Below are 22,071 nucleotides of genomic sequence, written 5' to 3' on the forward strand. Positions count from 1 at the left end.
AATCAGATTCTTTTTTTTTTTTTTTAAGTTTTTATTTTTAAGAAATCTCTACACCTGATGTGGGGCTCGAACCCACAACCCCAAGAGCAAGTCACATGCTCTACTGACTGAGCCAGCCAGGTGCCCCCATATTATTTCTTTATCATTAAATAAAAGAGCCCACCTTTTAAGAAGATCTGGTATTTAAAAGTATTTCACAGGGCAAACCATGTTTCCAAGTATTCTTTAAGTTCTGTGAATCTCACTAAGAGGAGCAAGCTTTTTTCATTCCCAATGAAATTCAGGATTGTATTTACACTTTGAGTGATAGAGGATTTTAAAGATTAGTCGTTCAGAACACGTATAACTAAGTTTGCCCATGGAGTTTTGTCTCCAAATGATCGTATGTATAACCAAATTGTAGCAAAAGAAAAGAGTCTGGTTTTCTCTAATCCCTGATTTCTGTCCTAATACCAGCAAGTTAGTTAGCGAGGCCAAATCTCCCATCTTGTAATACGCAACAACAATTCTTCCCCAGCCCCACTACTGATGGCTCTGGGGAGAGAAGAGGCTCTGACATCCCATGGGAATTGACCAAACATTCTTTTAGTTCACCACCTGTGATTCTTGGTGTAGCATTTTCATCTCAAGGGCAAATACTCAGGATTATCAAAAACAAAACAATTCAAGTACCTAGACTAGGTAAAAAGTAAAGTTATCTGACATATAAAGTCATGGATAAATTAAAATGTTGGCAGGAAAAAGTGAACTCCAGACCTGTCCTTTATCACTCATCTTACATACATGTGCCCTGTTCATATCTCAAAAACATTACAAAATCAACTTATGATAGATATGATTACATTGTTATATTTGAAATATAATGAATGAGGATTCCTCTTTCTTCAGGTATTATGAAAACTTGCTACAGCAATCATTTAATACAACTCTAGAAAGAAAATTTATTTAGCAATTAATCAAGATGATGTGACAACTGAGTCAATGAGTTCTAAGTAAATTATTTTCTTGCTAAATGTGCAAAGTGTTTGCAAAAAAGCATCTTAATTTATATTGCTTGTGTTGTCCATGTGACAATGTATTAGTTTCATAATCAGAAAATTTTCTGACAGAAATTATGCCTTAAATGTATTTCATAAATTTTCTTTATGCAAAAATATAAGAACTAGTTTTCCTATATAAATATATATAATTAATGCTTAATTTGTAATTTGTGTAAGTGATCACTCATTAATATAGCTTCTATATTTTCAGTTTCAGGTACAGGGATTTATAACTGATTAAAAAACGTTTAATTCTGAATTCTGAACAGCTCTTCATATCGAAAATTGTTAAAAAAAATCTAAAATTACCACTTAGGTTCATTTTTAAATCTTCAATTCTGGGAGATATTTAAATATCATGATCTGTATACAAAAAATAAATGTTCCCATTATCTATCTGCATATGCATATAAATATGCAGTAGGTACTTACAACACATACATACCTAAAAGTTCAAATTGTGCTAACTCATTTATTTCAGGAATGAATACAGGTTTCCATTGCTCAGATTTCTTTATTTGTATAAAACCAGAGAGATTGTTTTCTATGAAGGCAACTGAATTTTTATTTAGAATCACTGATAGGAATAGAGATATCTTAATAAACAAAAATTAAGTTCAGAAATATTTACCTACCACGCTTTTAGAATGATGTGAATATCTTCAAGAGAAAAATGTCACAGTATTTTGAGATTATACAGTTTAATGTGTCTCCATACAGAATAAGAATTATTCGATAGTTTAACTGCTTTTGGTCTAATTTAATGATTCAAAGACTTCAGGAAACCAGTATTATCTTTCAAGTCAAATAATTGGTATTTATGACGCTAAATAGTGTATCACAATATTTTTAAAATAAAGCTTGATTAGAGTAGGAAAGTAGGTTTGTTTTTAGTATAAGGTATGTATGTAATGATCATGAAGTAAATTTGATAATTGGAAATTTGTTTTTTTGTAAAAATCTGTTTTATTTTAAACATTCCTATAAAAATCTACCCTTAAATTTAAATACAATGCATTCTGTTCATCATTAAAGAGGTTTATGAACTTTAACAATTTTATTTTTAATAAAAAGTAAATATTTGTTCAAAAATATGTTTAGAAGAAAGCTTTTGGTCTACGACCATTATAAAAGTTTCTTAGAAATCTCTTAAAGGCTGAGTACAATAAAACTAGGGCAATGCATATATTCTCAGTTACTCTTAAAAAAAACCTGTAAAAGTGACTATAGTGGCATGTTCTGACACATTCTTTTCATAAACCGAACCCTGTTAGTGACAGCAGAACAGATTGTGTGCATCTGCTGGGAATGAGCCAGATGACAGTGGAAAAACGCACATGGATACCTTGGCACAGCAAATAAAAAACGGAGAAAAAAAGACCTGGAAGAGAAAGTGCTCAACTTTAATTGAAACATTCTTTCCAACATGATGAACTTCATCCAACCACCTCTTGTAGCTTGTCAATTTTACATATAAGAATGTGTTTTTAAAGGGTCCTTTGTAAGTTAGAGCTGTTTTGTCCTTTTTTAGCACCAAATATTGACTCAGGTTTTAGATTATTTCTTCAAATTATGGCAAATGTAATAAGCATTAGGGAAGACAAAGAGGCCAAACCACTCTACCACAGTCTGGTACAAGAAGGTTAAACTTCTAAAAACCCTTTCAGGTTGAAGTCAAATTTTAAATATCTAGGTTAAGTTTTGAATTATGTGGACATTACACTGCCAAGTGCTAGAGATGCCACAATCCAAATTTCTGCAAATGTGACTATTGTAAATGCTGCTTACACTCACTAGTGCTACAATATTTTATTTTATGCTGATCAACCACAGTATTGTTTAAACAGTTGGCTCAATGGCACTAGAGGTCCATCCATAAAAACAAATGTGCTTCTATAAATCATATCAGGAAGTTCTCTTGGATGCTCTGATTACAATGAAATTTATTCTATACAGTATACAATGCAAATTTTAAACTGGAGACGAAGTTGTTTAATAGATTAGTAGTCTGACTGAAGCAGCTGCAGTCAAAAAAAAATCTGGTGATTAACAGCCATTTTCCAGTAATCATAACCCTGGAAAGGGCTACTAAGCAGGGGGAGGGGGTTGCAGATGGGAATAATTCTCTAAGCCCATGTGCCTTAGAGGGCTCCATCATCTTCATGCAGACTTTTTATTATTATTATTATTTTTAAATTAAAGCTTTTAGAGGCATCCTTGATTGCAGTGTTGGGAGCTGTCCATGCTGTTTTACCATAGGGAAGTCCACTCTGCAAGTATTCCTTGCACTGAGCACTCTTTAGCCCTACATTAAAACAGGGCTAGAAAAGAAAGCTGAAATGCAAGGTGCACGCTAGAGGGGCATTATTCAAGATTGTGAGAATAATTCCAAGTTGTTGCAACTCTACAGGCTGTCTAAACTGGGCAGGCCTCGTCGACATTATCTGTCATCCAAAATATGAATTTCTTCGAGAAATTAAGTGAATATAAAAGCCGAACAAAAAAGTGGTAAACAGACTCTGGGACCAGAAATAGTCCCATTTCATCCATATCCAACCCAAAATTGTTTACTTGTGTTATCAGAAGGTGTAATTCTCAGGTAAAATTCTGCATTTTCTGTACTACTTTATATTTCTTCTCACATGTAGAAAAATACTCAAGATAAGTTCATTTGTTCATTCTTTCAAAGTTGATAAACTGTAATTAAAATAAATAATCCCTTAAATCTGGAACAAAAAAGCATGATAGAATGTCATTTACTTATTTTTTAACTATTTGAATAAAAATGCATTTATCTTTACAAATAAATACAGTTCATTAATTTATTCGGCGAATGTCTCTAGAATACCTATTATAGGCAAGAGTGACTGTGAAGGAATAGAAAGAGGAGTAAAATGGTCGTCATTCTTCATTAATTCTGTCTCCACATGCAATCAAAATTGGGTAATAAAAAATTAGATAATAAAAAAATAAAGAATACTAATGTATTCTTCAAGAGTGGATAGTACCAATGCAAAAAAAAAACAAAAAAATCCATGACAAGAAAAAAACCTTTAGAATTCTTGGTGAGGCTGTCTTTACAGTTAAAACCACGAAATAACTCTAGGTACATTAAACTCTTCCTCCAAACTGAACCTTTATCAAAACTAAGCCACGATCTATCTGGAATTCGGAACTTTCAATAAATGACTTTTAAAACTCATAGATGAATTGTGTTTCTTTGGTTCCATTTTTGGTTCTAAAAATAATATGATATTTAACATCATCTGATCTGTGAAAGGTTTTGAGTTTCCTGGAGAAAAAACTATATTTTTCTTAGTAGCCATGAGCGTGGACCTAACAGCATCAGAATTAGACTTGCTTTGAAAGTGACCCAATTTTAATGGTATGAAAATATTATTGAAAAAAAAAGTTCAAAATAATTATCCCATCAAGTATTTCTAAGTGATCATCATTGGGAGGAAGATAAAATGATTAAAGTATAGTGTAGTGGTATGATAACTTATGACCACTTACATTGTGCTTTTAAATGTATCATCCTGTTTAATTATTACAACTCTAAAAGGTGGGTGGTATTATCATCCCCATTTTACAGATGCTGAAACTGAGGCTTTCCGGTGGTTAAATAACCTTGCTAAAGCCATTAACCAATAAATGGGACACTGGATTTTGAACCCACTTTGGTCTTTGCTCTTAACGATTACTCTCTATTGCTTAAGGGACTGTTCATCTGAGAGCACACGTGTGTATAATTAAACAAATGATATTAATATGGCACTGGGTCTTCAAACTTTTTACGTTTGCAAATCAAGAGAACTGATTTTCTTTCTCTTGCGTTCATCTCAATCTCTCATGCTTTCTGTCTCTTACTCTCTCTGCTTTCCCCCATGTAACCCCCCTCTTTACACACACACTCACATCTTGGAGTTTTGGCCCAACACTTCACAAACATTATGAAAGCCATAATTTGGTTCAACGAGTCCGATAACAGTACCACCTCCTGAGACTTCACAACGCTGTGCATTTTTTGCTGTGGATATACCATCCATTACTCTAAAGCCGTCTGCGGTTCCTTACAAAGGTAGCATCCTGCAGCATTCGCTGTTTCAAGATCAGTGTTTAGAGCTCTTTCATGACATAGCACTGGGCTTGATGAGCACATTAATCTCTCAAGTGTAAGGAGACATTCTACAATCTTACGTGTAGTCAAATCCAGTTGAAAATATACTTGCTTTATCACAATACCAAACGTTTTGAAGCAAAAAGAGAACTCAGGAGAGAATCCAAAAACAAAAAAAATTGAGGGGGGAAAAAGGACGAAGTCAAGAATTGTTTAAGTTTTGAAGCTATGAAATGAGAGAAGGAAAAACAACTAACACAAGAAAGAGTGAACAGTCCTAAAAGGGACAATTCAAAATAAAGGGCCATAGGAAAACAAGCAATGGGACTGAGTGCCTTACCCGGCTCTTTACAAATCTATTAACGTCATTGTAGGAATTTCTTTTTGGTTTATGTAGGGGGAGAAAAACTCGAATGTGAAAGAAAAGAAAAAAGTAGTCAATTTTTTTTCCTTAACCTATAACCTATACAAGACTCTGAAACATCTTCTGATAAATACTAGAAAGGATTAAATGGACGAACTTTTTAAAAAAATAGCCAGCTTGTTAGTCTTCACTTAGTTAAGAAAAATAATCCTAATGGAATTAGGACTGGATTTATACCTTTTTAACATATGAACTGTTGTAGAAGAAGGGTGAAAAGACCTACTTTCTCAACCATAGAACCTTTACTTAAAGGCTACCCAAAACTTAATGAGCCTCTTCAAATGTGAATGGAAATCAGGCACCTTAAAAGAGTACTTGGTGATTTATTGGTTGGGAGTTTAAAATTTTAAAAATTTTTGCCCAGAGAATTACCGACTACGGAAATCTCCAAGAGATTCGTGTTTTAATCAGGTATAGCTTTATAATTTAAATAGCAAAATAATCCATTTTCTATTTAAAATATTTTATTCAGTATACATATTAAACAATTGAACTTTACAATATGTCCAACAATATTTATCGCGTGGTGATAATTTAAATTATCCTACAGTTCGGGATAATCCCAAAAAGATAAAGAACTCTCATACCATATCCTAAATGAAAGCATAGCTTTAAAGGTTGAAACTGGATTTTTAAAAGAGTGTCTAATTTTGTAAGAAATAAACGTCAGAAAATTGCCGACTCCTATGTATATTACTGTATACAAAAAAAAAAAAGTTTAAAATATTTTCTCCTTGCTAAGGAGCCTTGAAAGTGTGCCAGGTGTAGGGCCTTTGCTCATAACACCTTTGGCGGCAAGAATAGGTCATTGTGATCATGCTCTTATGAGCTACTTTTTACATTTTAAGATAAGTTCTTGATACTTGTTTAGGAAACACTTGCAGCCACAGAAAAATAGTTGCTAGGTACTTAAACATAATTAAAATGATCGCTTATCTATTTTAAAGAGAAATAAAATTAAATTACATGTAACTGTTGGTGTGACTTGGTAAATTTTACATAGCCAATTAATAATTGGTTGAGTGGGTTAATGACTAAACTAACCTTTATGCACTATTTGTACACTATTAAATCAATAATTTAGTTTAAAAATAAAGTTGGAACAAATATTTTATTACATAGAAACATTTTCTACTTAAGACTCCCCCTTCATACATTTCTACAAGAGGAAGCTAGTTTTAGAGAGCTGTTCTGGCAATAATTTGTCTACTTTACACAAATGAAAATTCTGCTACTAACTGAAAGGAGCCATGGCTGCTAAAAATTATTTTTTAGTAAGATATTTAAAAATCACATTGGTATCGGTTGAAAATGTAACTGGTAATTAAAGACTGTTGTAACTGTCTTATTTTACAAGGAGAAGTATGAGTTTTCAGACTAAAGTTTCAAATGCAAAGATTATTAATGCAAATATTTAGAAGTTGATTTATTTTGTATGGTAATAAGCACATCACTTTCATTGTACTTGTCAAATGAAGAACATAAACCAAATCTGAAAGCTAAAACCCATATTTTCTCTCTTTGTACTCTGTATTTTGACCTAGTAATCATTAAAACTGTGAGTGTTTATCAATAAAAATTACTGTACTGCCACATATTGTGGTAGAACATTGCTATTTCCCGAGATAAGTACAAAAAAAAAAAAAAACCCACTCGACGTTAATTTGCATCACAAAATGACCTAATATATCTGGAATATAATGCACAGGCCTTATTGAAAAGAAACCATTCTATTTTTCTATGCAAAACAAAAAAATACAGATATCTGACTGGGCCTGTGTGTGCTGAAGGAGGGGGCTGGGAAGAGGTCTCATTTGCTATCTTACACCTATTGTTTTATGCATTCTAAACTGCTATATGGGAAGAGAAAGGAAACATACTGAATCCACTTTGCATTTAATGTCTTAGTGATTTTAGAGGCAGAATTTTCAAGTTAAAGAGGGGAAACATTATGCTTTTCCTTTCCCAAAGCGATTGCCCAGGAAGAAGGCCCTCTGCTCCTTAGCCTACGCAAGGGGAAAAAAGGACATTACTTCGGGCTGAAATCACTCCGAGACAGAAGAGGGGAAGTTTATGATGTGGCACTGTGCACTGTATCTGGTCTGCAGCCAGGAAGTTTTCATTTTGTAGCTCTGCTGCCAGTACCTGCCCTGCATATTCAGAAATAAAAATACACCAGGGCTCTACCTCAGAAACTGTGGATGTTACAAAGAATTAAAAGAGTTTATTTTTCTTTCTTTATCCTGAGTGTAATTACTGTTTTTAAAAAGAAAGAGCTGAAACTATAGTAACTGGAGGGTTTTTTTTTTTCCTTTTTAAACTCCTCAAACTACCTTCCCACAAAGCCATTTAAGTTAAATGGTACATTTACAGACTCACCTACATGAAGGATATAACTTAAAACATCTGCTTAGACATGTACACACTGTTCGGCTATAAAGAACGTGGCAAAATAATTGAAAAATATAGGGCCATTATTTTCTTAAAATGTGTGTTCTTCTGTGTGTGTGTGTGTGTGTGTGTGTGTGTGTGTGTGTGTGTGTGTGTTCATTCATTAAAGAGATTTTTGACTGCAATTAGGTAGTCGGTCCTATAAAGGCTTCCTTGTGTGACCATGATTTCTAAAAATAAAATGCTCCAGTGAATATTTCTGCTAAATAATCACATCTTCAAAATTACTTTAAAGAAATCCCAATGCCTCATGTTACATTAAGCAATAATACCAGCCTTCCATAATAAGACTTGGTTGCACACCTTATGCATGGTCAACAATTAATTAGGAGGTTAAAAGAAGTCATGTTTACTCTATTAAATAGTAGACTAATTTTCTTGTCTGTCCCCAATTATTTACATCAGTAAATCTACTTTTTAATTTTGCAAATAAATAAGCATCTCTAAGCCAAAGCTGCCTATCTTCGGGGTTCGGAGAAAGATGCATTCTCCTGCTATCATTCTAACTTGCTGAAAATCACAGATGTGTGAAAAAAAGAGGTAGTTGTAGCTGTTTTAAAAAACACTTGTCATTATATTAAAAGACCATATCCATGGCTTTTTAAATCCTGTATGCTAGAGACCCATAGTATCTGAGAACAATTTTTATGAATTCTTCACGTGCATCTTATCTATGACAACAAGATACAAGAGGAAAACCAGACCAGGCTCAGGATGCTCGTTGGAACAAGCAGGTTCTCACCAGGGACTGCCTCAGAGATCAGTTTCTCCAGTCTCTAAAAACAAGTTTAAGGTACTTCATTTAAATCATTACAAGAAGATCTGCACTGTCATTCTACATGAATCGCAACCAGTTGCAGGATGAACAACATTGCTCCATTCATTTAAAATTTACAGCATTAAGAATTAATAAAGTCTCTATAACATCTGCATTATTAAAGAGTAATGATTCCTGCAGAAATCTGCCCGTAATAGCTTTACTGTTTTTATCACTTGTAATGTCACCAAGTTTCCTTATAATGTCCTCAAAAGATTCTCTTCATATGTACTTTGAACTTTGTTTACACTGGCTATATTTAAAAAATAAACACATGGATTTAACTTGGGTAATATAATGACAATGTACCCAAAATACATTATGGTAATGACAAATGAATGTTACTGATATTATCACCTGACCAAAACATGAATTTATATAACGGGTTTAATTTCCATACTTAATAGTAACATGACTTTTCTCTTTGCAGTTAATGTTAAAATAGGATCAAAGAAATAAGAGAGAATACTATATTGGATAATCTTTTTTATAATCTTATTTTTTACAATGGTATTCTTTGTTACAGAATTTTAATTATTTTTCTTGCACAAAAACAACTAACATAAGAACACTGATGTTATCTACTTATTCTTGAAAGAGAGGTAGGGAATGAGTACTTCTAGCTCCGTTATTTCTTTATGCCTCAATATATCTGTGCAATAGTTACTACTGAATTCTTCTTTTGAGCAAAATTAATTCTAGTGCACTTTACAGAAGTTATTGAATATTAAAATTATAAAACTTTCATAGACTTTTTTCAGCATTCAGTGTGAGAAAGGTTATCAGTAAGAGCTGCTTTAAAAAACAACAACAACAGTTTCTTTGCTCACTAACTACAGCAGACCATTAGAAATTATTTTCTTTCTCATGCTGTTATTCACTTACACACTGCATATTTGCTTCAATTCTCCAAGGGAAGAAATCTGGCTCTTGTGGGAAAAGTCCACCCCTTTCTACATGTTTGCTTCCTTAAATGAAAGGAACACACCCCCTTACATTCTTTGAAATGTGTCCAACATGCACAGAATTGTAATAGCACTGTATTATTGACCAAATTAGAAAATCTTAAATGAGAGTCAAACATTGTTAAAATGTTATATGTTTTGAATCAGAACTAAATGACACACACATAGGGGATAGAAATGAACTATGTTCACTCTAGTATCTACATTTGGATGCTGAGAACACTTGTGTCAGTGGAAGAAATTTGTCACTGTTTTTGTGCACATGTATGGTGTACGACAACTCAGGAAGAGGCCCACAAATGTTACAAGTGTTTGAGTGCATCCTTTGAATTTTAGACCCATTAGGGGAATGCCTCCTCCCTTTCATAAATATTTTAAAGAAAAAGTATTCAGAAACTAAAGTATCCATCTAAATAAATACAATCAGAAAGCTGTTTGAGATCACAGAAGGGCAAAAGTATCGAAAGTCTATGCTTGTGATGCTAATGACAGAAAAACTCACACCAAAGTTGGTGTCCACTAACTTCTATCCTATTAAGACAACCTGCTGATCGTGAGAAGTTACGTTCTAACAAGTCTACCTTCTCTTATGTAGAATAATACGCACGCCGGGCATGTTTTTTGTTATTTTCTAATAAAGTGATATGCTCCATATTTGTGGGAAATCTGTACATTTATCTTTACTTTTATTTTTTCTAAACTCTCTTTTTCTTTATTCCATTTCATATAGAAATTTGCAAGTATAAAGACATGAAGTAGGCAAATTTTTTATCTTTTAAAATATTTTAATGTTTAAATAAGGTGTTTAGTCCCCTTGCAGTATGTTCATCAGGCATTCCCCGACAAACTCAGCTATACAGTTTCCAGGCCTACAAAATGGAAGCTCTACTATTCTACGTTTTTCACTTAGAACAAGAGTGAATATAAACAGTGAATATATAAACTGGAACTGAAGGTAATAAACTTATTAAAACTTAGTAAGATATTGTTATGGCCAAAGAAAAGCTGCAAGTGTGTGCCACAAATCCACTCAGATGAAACATCTCATTCAATAGAATTTCTTATCTTATAATAATGCACAGAAAATTAAACACATAAATATTAATTTTATGTATCACAGAAAATGTAGGCAATGAAAATGCAATGTTTACATTTATGGGTGACTCATTAGTGTTTTATTGTGTGAAACACTAGGAGGCATCAGTTGGGTAAAAAAGGACTTCAATTTTTAAAGAAGCAAGAAATTACTGTAGAGTGGATGTGTAAGAAGTTGGGGTTTTCAAAATGTTATTATGTAAACCAAAACTTGATTCTCTGAAATAAACTCTCAAAACATCGTGTTTTGTTGTAAAGAATAATCTGTACATCACATTCATGAAATACATATAATTTGACCAATAAACACCTATCAAGATATATTTCAAATGTATGGATTCATAACTATGTAATTACACATTTTTATGAAGAATATATTTGGGAACAGAATAACATAATGGCTATTGACTACTATGCATTTTCTGCTCAGTTATTCAATACCATGAGTGTATGTTTTATTTCTGGCAAATTCTGTTTTGTGCTGTCTAGAACGCCTCTGAAAATGCCTACTACATTTAAACCTTATGATTACTGCTTCACATAAGCAGTCAGAACTTGATGTCTGTTCATAAAGAAGTGATGGAACTTAAAAATTTAAGCAATGAAGGTATATGTAAAGGACATACTTTCTCTTACTTCACTACTGAAAGCCTGTCACTTGAAAACTGAATTTTCTATTGTTCGAATGGCTCTTCATAATGATGAAGCAACAGGGTTGTGGTACACTTATCTAACAATCATTTGAAATTGGAGTGTCTTGCCATTCCTCAACAATCAGCTTTTATCTTTGACCTATCAAAATAACATGTGAACTGCGTAATCCGCCTTTTGTAAGGTGCACAGACTCTGTTGTTGCTCCTGGTTTTGTGAATCGCCTCTGTAATCTGGTTTGATTTCCTAAAGATGACAGATCTCGGTGAACAGTCAGGCTTTACTGAGTGCAGGGCAGTCCACGCGCCCCTGAGATTAAGGTACAGTGCTGAGGTCGGGGATCTTAATCACCTATCCTTCCACATGCAGCACACAGACTGAACATCGGTGATTAAATCTTTTCATTGTGTCCAGGCAATCACTGTATTCATAAAATGAATGTGTGCATTTTTATAAATTTTAGATATTAATCTGCCTGGTGTGTTCTCTGAGGATGTGCTTTTGAAAAAAATTAGAACTTCAGTAATAATCTCTCTAAAGTCCATTCTGTAACCCTTGATTGCATATGAAATTCTCCCATGTTGTTTTGAATCATGTTCCTGAAGCCAGGGTTTTCTGTTTAATAACTATTTTTTTTTTATTATGTAGCACAAGTGTTGCTGCAGATATTTCCCCATTTTTGTCACTTTCTGAGATTTCATAGACTCAAAATATACCGCATGTAGTGTTGGGAAATAAAACCACAAAACATACTACAATAAACAGAAGAAAGTTTTGAAATATAATGTTAACATATGCCAAGGAGTTATTTAGCTCCGCTTTTTATAAAAGAAATTTAATACAATAAATCATTTATTAGAAAGATATGGTTGTAGTCTTATTCAATTTATTGACTCGGTATAAAAGTGAGGGCCAAGGAAGAAAGACATAGAAATCTAAAAATATAAAACATGATGCCTTTTCAGTATTCAATTTTGAATCAATAGACAGTCCTTCTCACTATTGGAATAAACCAGTTCCACCAAATTTTGAAAATTGAGTATGTTTATAAAGAAGAAAAGAGGCAAGGTGCAGTAAAGTCCTTCTTATTTAAATTTCACGTATTTAATGTTCTACATTTCTACTTTGAAAAGTTAATAATATATGTGATTGCATACTTTCAAAGTAAGAACAGCTCAGAAAAGGTGGAAAATTGACTTTTTATTATAAAGCGTTCATTGTTATTTAAGCCTAAGAAACAAATTAATATTTAATAAAAGTTAGGTCTTTAATATTGTCTTTGACGTGCATACACAGCAATCAGAATGTAAATAGCGTAATTAATGAGTGAAGGAAGATACTGTCTTTTGTAAGAAGTCTGGAAAATATGTCACAAATACTCCAAAGCTTTGTGAATTACATTAGCAAATAACAGTATATTTTTATAAAGTTTAGTAAAACTTGAAGCAAAGATAACTGCCAACTATTGTCTCCTTGACTTGACTGGGGAATCATATTTTAAACACTGAGTTTAAAGTGTGCTTTGATGAAAACTTTTAGAATTGAGTTTGTAGTCTACTATATAGCCAAATGTACTTTCCAACAAATAGATTGAGATTTTTGATTTTAGAGATTTTTTTCCCCTGGAGATGGGATATCAGATAGGCATATCTCATTTTACCTGTCAAGTTCTAAATCCACTTGCTTTGGAACTACTTCTTTTAACTTAATTTTATGCATACACGGGGAGACAAAATTTGGTTTATTAACGGCACTACAGTTAACTAAAACTGATGGAAAAACAAAAATACAGCTTGTGCCAGATAGGTACATACTGAACATTTTCAAAGACTAGCCAAAACTGAGACTATTTTAAAAATGAAGTAAGATGTTTTAGTTTCAAATTAAAGAATTGGAGATTGTTAATCTGTTTAAAGCTAAACTTAGTATGCAATACAGAGGTTAAACGGGGTTCACAGGTGGTCACATTTCCATGTCCTCCCAAGTCTCTAGGGATTGGAGTTATTATACTCTACATAAACATCTTTACTCTGCAACCACAATTCCACTGCAAGGTGCCAGTGAAAAAGAGGCTGGTCACTTTTTCTGACTGGTATAATGAGGTGGCTGGAGTTCCCTTTATAGCACTTAGAAAATATATGCAGTCACTAACCATTTCACAAGACAGTGACTATTAGAGTTAGTATCAGATTCACAATAGTAAAATGCACTTTGTGTCAAAGCAATTCTCCACTGAGGACCAGTTAAAGAACTGGCAGAGAGCCTGATTCTACCTATTATACTGTCACCATTTACATATAAAGGTATTTTATACAAAAGACACACATTCCTACATTGTGAAGAAAAGAACTTTTTCCAAAAAATGATAACTACTGGACCTAGAATAGTTGGAAATGTTTCAGATACAAAATTTCCTTTAAGAATGAATAACTATATTCTGGGAAGAAGATAACATTAGTATTAAATTTAAATCCTTGCATAATATTCAATAATACAATAAACAGTGTGTTGTGTCTATATATATATATATATACTGCCTTTGTGCCAAACTTTATCACTGAGTTTGGTAACTTTCATCCAAAGTCCAAACGGAAAGCAATTAAAGTGACTTAACCTTGTTTCTTTTTAAATAGCTATGTATTTGACTTGACCTGAACAGCAATGCATATACTGAACCCCAACACAAACTGTGAAATGTAGGCTACCATGGCCAGGATATTACTTTTTGTCCACACCAATTGAGAAGCCCTCTATCAAGCCCGCACTTTGGTAAGGGAAGCAGATGCACAAAGGTATACTCTGACAGACAGCCATGCTTTAGCTCAAACTAATCCCAAGAATTAGTGGCTCAGAAGCATAACCCAAAGCAAATCAGAGTCTTTGGGGGGACTCACAGGAGCATCTTTCCATAGTAAACTAGCGGCTAAATCTTGAGGCATGTACTTCAAGGTCACAGAACCTTCTGTGAAATATTAAAATCCACCAGGCTCCACACACTCCACCATATCAAACATGCTAATGACGTGAACTAACTTCATGAAACTTTAAACACACTAGTGTGACAAGAACGAGTCAGGAGTGATTTCAATAACTGATGGCGAACGGATAAGACTATCTAAAAAGTTACTTTTAGCAACAGACCAGGAAATCACGGAATCTAAAAAAAAAAAGCACAACAAACCTCAACTTCAGCCTTCAAAAAGGCACAGGAATAGACCCAGTGCGGTGGAATATATTGATGCAGACTTCAGAGACAATACCCAGGCTATTTCTATTTCCTCGAGAAATGTCAGAGGTACTTACATGAAGGAAGACCCGATCAGATTAGTCCTTGGGATATTTTCCTTTCTTAAGAGAGAGAGAGAGAGAGAAAAAAAAAATAACAATAATCTTTACTTCGTCCAGCCTTGAAGTGTTTTTCCACCTGATTCAAACATGCAGCCACGGCGACCCACACAGAACCTTCAAAGTCAATCCAATAGCAGCCTGAAGATGTCTGGGTGTACGCGTGTGCTCTAGTGTCTGTGACTGTGAGCCGAACGAGCAGTGAGCTGGAGACGAAGTGTGTGCGCGCGCGGGGGGAGCGCGCGCGGGGGAGGCGCGCTCGGGGCCGCGCATTCGCGCGCGCCGAGGCCGCTCTGAAGAGGAGGAGGAGGAGAAGGAGGAGGAGGAAGAGGAGGAGGAAAAGAAGGAGGAAGAGGAGGAGGAGGAAGAAGAGGAGGAGGAGGAGGAGGAGAAAGTAGCTCTCAGCAGCCGGCCAGATTAAAAGTAACCAGACTCGTCCAGAAAACTGCGTCCAGGAAGGAAGTGACAGAAGACGAATGGGAAAAGGAGAGCCGCTCGCAGCCTTTGAAACATCGCGTAAAAAAGGCGGGGGGGGGGGGCGGGGGCAGTGGTGGAAGGATATTGGGAGGGAAGGCGGGGGTGGCAGGGAAAACGGAGCAGACGGGCTTGGGGTTCTAAGCGGCACGTCTTAAGAAGTGTCTCTTGCCTTCTTTTTTCCCTTTATTTTGTCCTTGCCCTTGCCTTTGCCTCTGCCTCGCGCTGCCTTTTCCTCTCCGTCTCTCTCTCCCTCACAATCCCAAACCGTTGACTCTCTCCTCGCGAGCTAGAGACATCATCAGTTTCACTCTCGCAAAAGGGGGGCGGGACTAGACCTCGGAGCATTTTAATAAAACAAACATACAGCAGTTCCCTCCTCACCCCTCCAGTCTCAACTAGATTGATAAATTACTCCACTACACTACTTTAATTATGTATATGGTATGCAGAATAAATCACTGAACATCAGTACCTCAATCAAGCACTTTTAAATGATAATTGCATCTTGGTGAATCAATCTTTCCATTCCTGACATTTTGCTAATTTTAGTTTTACGGTGGGGTAATGGCACATGCCATACGCAAACCTAATGACAATTCTTTATTGCACGAAATGAAGACAACATCACAAGCGGCGGCCCTGTGCTCTCCGCTCGCTGCGGCTGAGAACGCTCGGAGAACCATCTCCGGCTGCAGCGCGCTCACTCCCCGGGGACTCTGCGAGCCAGCCAGCAGGAAAGTCCTTCTAAAGTCGGGATCTTTCCTCTGACCAATAGGAGCGCGACCCTAATAGTTGCTCTTGTGACTTTTCCCCCGTTTGGAGAAGCGTTAACCACTTCTTTCTTCCACCGGTCCGAGCGCTCCTCTGTTACTCACGCGTAAAAGCCACCGTCCAGGATGTCTGCAGCACTCGATTCCAGCGCGCTTTTCCTGCACGCCCAGAATACGCGGTTTTCGGCCCAGAAAGGCTGGAGGGCCAAAAAGCGTGCCTAAATACTTCTATGTGTTAGTAATGTACAGAATAATAAAATAATTACCAGTTCCTGAAATCTCGACTTCATCGCGGGGCCATGAACTTTCTAATCAGTTTGGAAATATATACCGAGGCGGCAGCTTCCTCGGAGATTTCCCCCTCCCTCCTCCTACTTCTATCTCTTCCACACCTTACTGGATTTTATCCAGAGCATTAACAAGTAAACCAAACCAACTTCCCAAATGCATTAGGCTTCCCTATCCGATAGCTGATGACTTCACTTATCCTGAAGAGTTTCAGCTGCACAGGAAGCAGAAATAGAGACTGATAAGGAAGATACTTATGTTAAGGTTTAAGCACAGTAAACACTTGACCTGACCCCCCCCCCCGCAAAAAAAAGAAAGAAAGAAAGAAAGAAAGAAAGAAAGAAAGAAAGAAAGAACAAGATAGGTTAATATTCAAGATTTAGGAAAGGCTACAGGAGTTGGGCACCTTCCCTCTCTAGCCAATTACACCACACCCAATAAAGCCAAAGGTAAAATGTACCAACTAGAACATAAACCATGAAAAGACAAGATTGCATGCCAGTGGAACTACAGATCATATAAAATGTTTAAACCAAATTAAAATGTTTTAATATTGTGAAAGGAAGAAGGGAAAATACTTGCGGAAATAAAAACGTTGAACTTACAGGAGTAGACAATAGGAGTATACGGAAATATCTAGCTAATTAAAGATATTTCCTCACTTAAAAAAATTCCTTTCAGCACTGTGTGTTTAACCCAATGACTAGTTGCATTTCCTGTGAAGTTCTGCACCATGCCTCTAGACTATTTTAATGTGTGAGGACAGTGTGATTCAAAAAGCCTCCTGCTTCAGTGTAGGGGCTATTTGATGTGAGTAGCTTTTCTCAGAAGAATGGGCTCAACATTTAGGTGTCTGCCCCAAGGCTTCACTTGAAAGAAGAAGGTTGATTTTACAGGCAAGTACAACCAGATCTGAACAATCTTCAGGCTTCTGGCTCATCACTATTGTGACTATCAGCACAGCGAGGAATTGATGAAGCTCTTGCTTTTATTATAGGAAAGCGTGGCAAACTGTCACAAAGCAAAAGCCATCTGAAACAGTATTTCTTGCAGATTAGAATCTACAGTATATTTGTTTGCCTGTTTGTTTTTCATCTGGTGAGTTTGCTACTACCATGAATTCATTTTAATAATATGGCAGAGATAGTCTATATCAGGTTTTTATTTAAGGTACAACTTCTAAAAAAAAGAATCCAAAAATTTAAAGGTGCATAGTCATTTTGAATACTAAGATATATCTACATATGGTGGTAAAAATGAAATTACTTCAATTTTTTCTAGATACACAAATGCCTTGACAAAGTAAAACATTTGTAGGAACATCTAAGTTTATTGCCATAATGTCTGAAATTAATGTAATTAATTGTAAAAGCCTATTTTACACAAGCAAATAGACATAGGCAATACATGACTTTCAACCATACTATTTTTGAAGGATTACAGATTATTTCTATTTACCACAGTACACTTCAGTTTTAGATGGTTTTCCTTCAAAAATAAATTATTTTACCTTTTAACATCTTAAAGCATTTAATAATAAACATTATAACAAACTATAATTATCAATGATCGTCACAAGCATTCAAAAATATGTATAACCTCACACCGTGGATAATTTGGAAATCATTTGGATCTGGAATGTATCACAGTTGGCCTTTTAAAATATAAGATATTCCCCTCAGCAGATTTAGCTTCTTAATTATGTGTGACCTAAGTTAATATTAGCATTAGTTTCCTTCCCATGAGCCTTCATAGTTGAAGCAGAAGAGAAGAGGTTGTGCAGAAATATACAATAGAAAGTCACTGAGATTTAAAATTATTCATTGGTAATTCACAAAGTGGTTAATACAAAATGTGCTTTGTATTCTTTAAACACTCTGGACTTTTTTTTAATTTTTATTTTTTAACCAAAATCCTCCTGATCGTTACCACCTAATGCTACTTGGCTAGTATCATAATGGTTTTTTTTGGTGTAGGAAACGGCTTGTACTACGTGTTAGGAGGCCTATATTCTCTGGTTCAAGATTTGTGCCTAACTAATGAGTGTGTCTTTTCAGGGCTTCAGTTTACTTATTCATTAAGTGAGTTATGTGAAGTCTCCAATCTATTCCCGTTCTATGACGGGAAAGTAGAAAATTCTTACACCCTTTAAGCCATTTGGACACTAGTGGCCTATCATGTTAAATAAAAGGTGACAAATTGGTTAAGAGAAAATTATGTCTGGGATTGATGTACTATTTAACATTCCCCCCCATCACCAAATATTTCCTTCATTAAATAGTTGTCATAAGTGCTTTATTATGTATGTAAATATATATTTACTTGTTTCCCCCAAAAAAGGATTGTTTAGCAAGATATTTAACTAAAGTGCCACAGAAGTTACAGAGAGCATAATCCTTAGGACCTGAATCTAAGGAAAGCTAATTTCTAATTTCTGTTCAAGGTTGTATACCATCTTACAGCACCCTCCTCTCTTTACTACTTCCCTACATTAAATCAGCAGTCTACTAAAACCCTGTTCACTGGGTATGCCTGCTTTTAAGCTTGGCCCACGCTGGGTGTAGCTCTTGAAGTGAGCTTTAAAAAATTATTTTAAAGTAAGCTGGGGCGGTTGCCACAGCAACCCACCCTAAGATGAACAGAGGCTATAGATTAATCTACCCCACAAGATTATTCAACTGTATAGTATTTGTTCTTCAGCCAGAATACTTTCAACATAAACATGATAATTGAACATAGAAGTTCAGAAAAATAGAAAAAGTAGTAAGATCAAATTCCAATAGCATTAAAAATGTTATCTTTTTATAGTTACAGTAGAGATGACATACATAACTTCCCCTGAAATGGATTAATTGTAAAAGAGACTTACAAAGGTAGGCCCTGTAAGGTGACACATGAGCTTTAAGCAAAATGGCATGTATTGCTTGTAATATAAAGCATACAATGGTTGCACCATACTTTATCACTTTCATGTGTCTACATCACAGATACCTAATGACAAAGAGTGTGGCAGTTTTACCTTTATGAATTAGCTTGGTGGTAAATGACGTAACAAATGTTAAGTACTCACCACATACACATACAGTCATTTGCCTTCCATTCTTTACTTCATCTCTTCATAGAAGTTACTTCACAGTTTGCAACTCTTCTTTGGCACCTTAAAATGTGTAAGTACAACAAGGTAACAGTTAAAAACATTTTTTTTTAAAGAAAGCTGATATTAAAGTACATTCCAAAAAATTTATTTCTAAAACTTCTAATCTGAAGTAACATCAGTATTAATTCTGATTTTAAAACAAATGAATGTATGTTAAATACAGAATAATTTAAATGATCATTAATTGTGAAAATACTTATAGCCTTTAATAGAAATAGTGCCAAATATCTAAATTTCAAAAATTCTTTAGGTACAGCTTTAGCCTATGCACAGTATACACCATATGGACTGCTTGTGATTGAGAATCTGCAATATGCAAAGGATTTGTTATTCCAAGCCAAGGTTTAATCATATCCTTTATCTCATATCTAAAGACCCTATATTTATCTTTATTTTTTATACCTTTACTTTTGTATCTGATTAAGAATTACAAAGGAGAAAGTCAAATCTACCATATCCCAAGCTAACAAAATTTGTCAAGTAGGGATAATGAAGCTGCAACTGAAACTGCTGAAAGGGCTTATTGTGTATGTCGCCTAAAGGCCAGTTTTAAATACTTCGGGATTAGTGGTGTGGATTCAGTAGCCTTTATGAATTCTATTACCAATAATACCTTATGCTTCCCAGCAGTGTTTAACTATACTGAGCACAGACAAATGGTCCTGTGTTCTAATGTCTGTTTGAAACTAGCTTTCTATGACTTCAGGCACACAAATGAACTTTTCCCTGGCTTCAGAATGAATCTACTCCTCTCAACCTTGAGACGTATCAGACCATGATGGTCAATCTCCATTTACCCATTTGTATTAGCAAGAAGACTTTTCATAGTGAAGACTCATTAAGATTTATAAAGCCTCTATATTTGGGTTGACATTCCTAAGATTTATTTTTATTTTTAAATTGCTTCAGGCAAGGAGAAATGAATTTTGGCCACTTTTATTTTAGGGGTGTTAGCGGAACTTAGTCTTTTAGGCTCAGGCCCACAGTGAGTTAGTCTAAACTTAGTGACGGGTAGTGAGTATCTGGTGACATAGTGAATACCCTTTCTCCCAGCTCTGCTTGGTTTAACAGTCTGCTAAAAGGGAATCATAATACACATCTCCCAGGGTCTTTTCACCTTACAGAAATGCAATCTTCATGGAATAATGTCTCAAAGATATGCTAAGGCTTTTAACAATGCCACTACAAATTATGATACATTTCTTCCTGGATCAGTATGCCCAAATAAGGCTAGATCAGTAATTTCCTTGCAAATGTGTGGCTGATTAAAAAGTATCCATATGCATGGCTAAATTTAATGGACTTTACCTTCACTTACAAAATCGTTAAATGTTCATCGGAACATTGATTCTATCCCATTTCTCGAAATATCACAGAAACCTTCAATTCAAAGAATGGATTGTCACACTTCCCCTTTTAACTGTTTTTTCTAGATACTTCTCTATGTGTGTGCCCTTTAATTTTTAAAGATTTTTAGCCGGGATCGGGGTTGGGGGTGGGGGTTAAAAATCTCGTCCTGCGTTTTGGTGCCCACTTCTTTGTCTGGGAAGCCGAGGGCTGGAATTCAGTTCGGACGGCCCCTTAAAGACCCAGACAGGGGACGCCTCTGGTTTCAGCAGCTCACTCCGCTGAGTTATTGATTGCAGGCAGCAACAATCCCTCCGGGTGATTTGTGTGGAAAGTGAATCCGCGCTGGCTGGGCGTTCACAGAGGCGCAACAGCCGCAACGCCATCCAATTATTGCCGGTCGTCCCCTCCAACACCGCTCTCCACCTATATACTCCTTTCTCTGCCCATCGCCACTTCCCCCCACCCACTTTTCTCAGAGCGGACCGACCTACCTACTCCTTCTCAGCCCGTCTCCGCTTCCCCCCACCCACTTTCCTCAGAGCGGACGGAGCCGAGGGGGCGGGGGCTCCCTCCCGGGAGCGTTTCTAGAGCTCGGAGGCAGCTAGTAGGGGGTGAGTGCGCCACGTGCGTGCGCCACGGGCGAGGAGGAGGCGGGCTCGGGGCCCTCCGGGGGCCTGTGGGCCTGGGTGCGCGGAGGGCGGCGGGCTGTCTTGGCGGGGAGCGTGCCGGGTTGTGTCTTGAGGGGGATGTCACGGCTCGGGGGAAAGCGGCTGGTGGTTTGGCGAAGAGGCCGCGTGGTGGGCTGTGGAGAATGGGAGGAGGGCGCAACACTGGTGGGTGGGCCCTGGAAACGCTCGGTGGCGGTGTCGGGGAGTTGCCCCGCTCGCCTGGTTTGGGGATCTTGGGGATATTTCCCCTAGGTTGGCGAACGACGACCCCAGAGAGCTGGGGATGAGGCGGCGCTCAGTGAACCCACCTACGCACGGTGCACAAAGCGCTGGCACGCGGTCGGCGTCCGGCTGCCCTGGCAGCCGCCAGGGCTCTGAGCGGTTTGCGCGCCTGGGGGAGAAAGAGCGGCGGGCGCAGGTCCGGCCGCCGCCCTTGTCCCGCCAGTCAGCCCT

General features: G+C 36.3%; 1 protein-coding gene across 34 annotated transcripts in view; it reads right to left on the reverse strand.

Moving 5' to 3' along the window:
* MEF2C (myocyte enhancer factor 2C) overlaps positions 1 to 22,071 on the reverse strand; it is a 169,565-nt gene that overhangs the window by 134,485 nt on the left and 13,009 nt on the right. For 13 of the 34 annotated variants that reach the window (XM_048221155.2, XM_048221184.2, XM_048221176.2 and 10 more), the window contains exons 2-3: positions 19,514 to 19,600; positions 14,867 to 14,911 (exon numbers count right to left, since the gene is read on the reverse strand). The gene's annotated coding sequence lies outside the window, so the exon portion shown is untranslated. Of the gene's footprint in view, positions 1 to 14,866; positions 14,912 to 14,959; positions 15,333 to 15,554; positions 15,681 to 19,513; positions 19,601 to 22,071 lie in introns of those variants that run through there. The other 21 variants (XM_048221175.2, XM_048221181.2, XM_044384036.3 and 18 more) reach the window with 9 other exon arrangements.

The sequence above is a fragment of the Ursus arctos genome, unplaced genomic scaffold (assembly GCF_023065955.2).
Source record: "Ursus arctos isolate Adak ecotype North America unplaced genomic scaffold, UrsArc2.0 scaffold_5, whole genome shotgun sequence".
NCBI lineage: Eukaryota > Metazoa > Chordata > Mammalia > Carnivora > Ursidae > Ursus > Ursus arctos.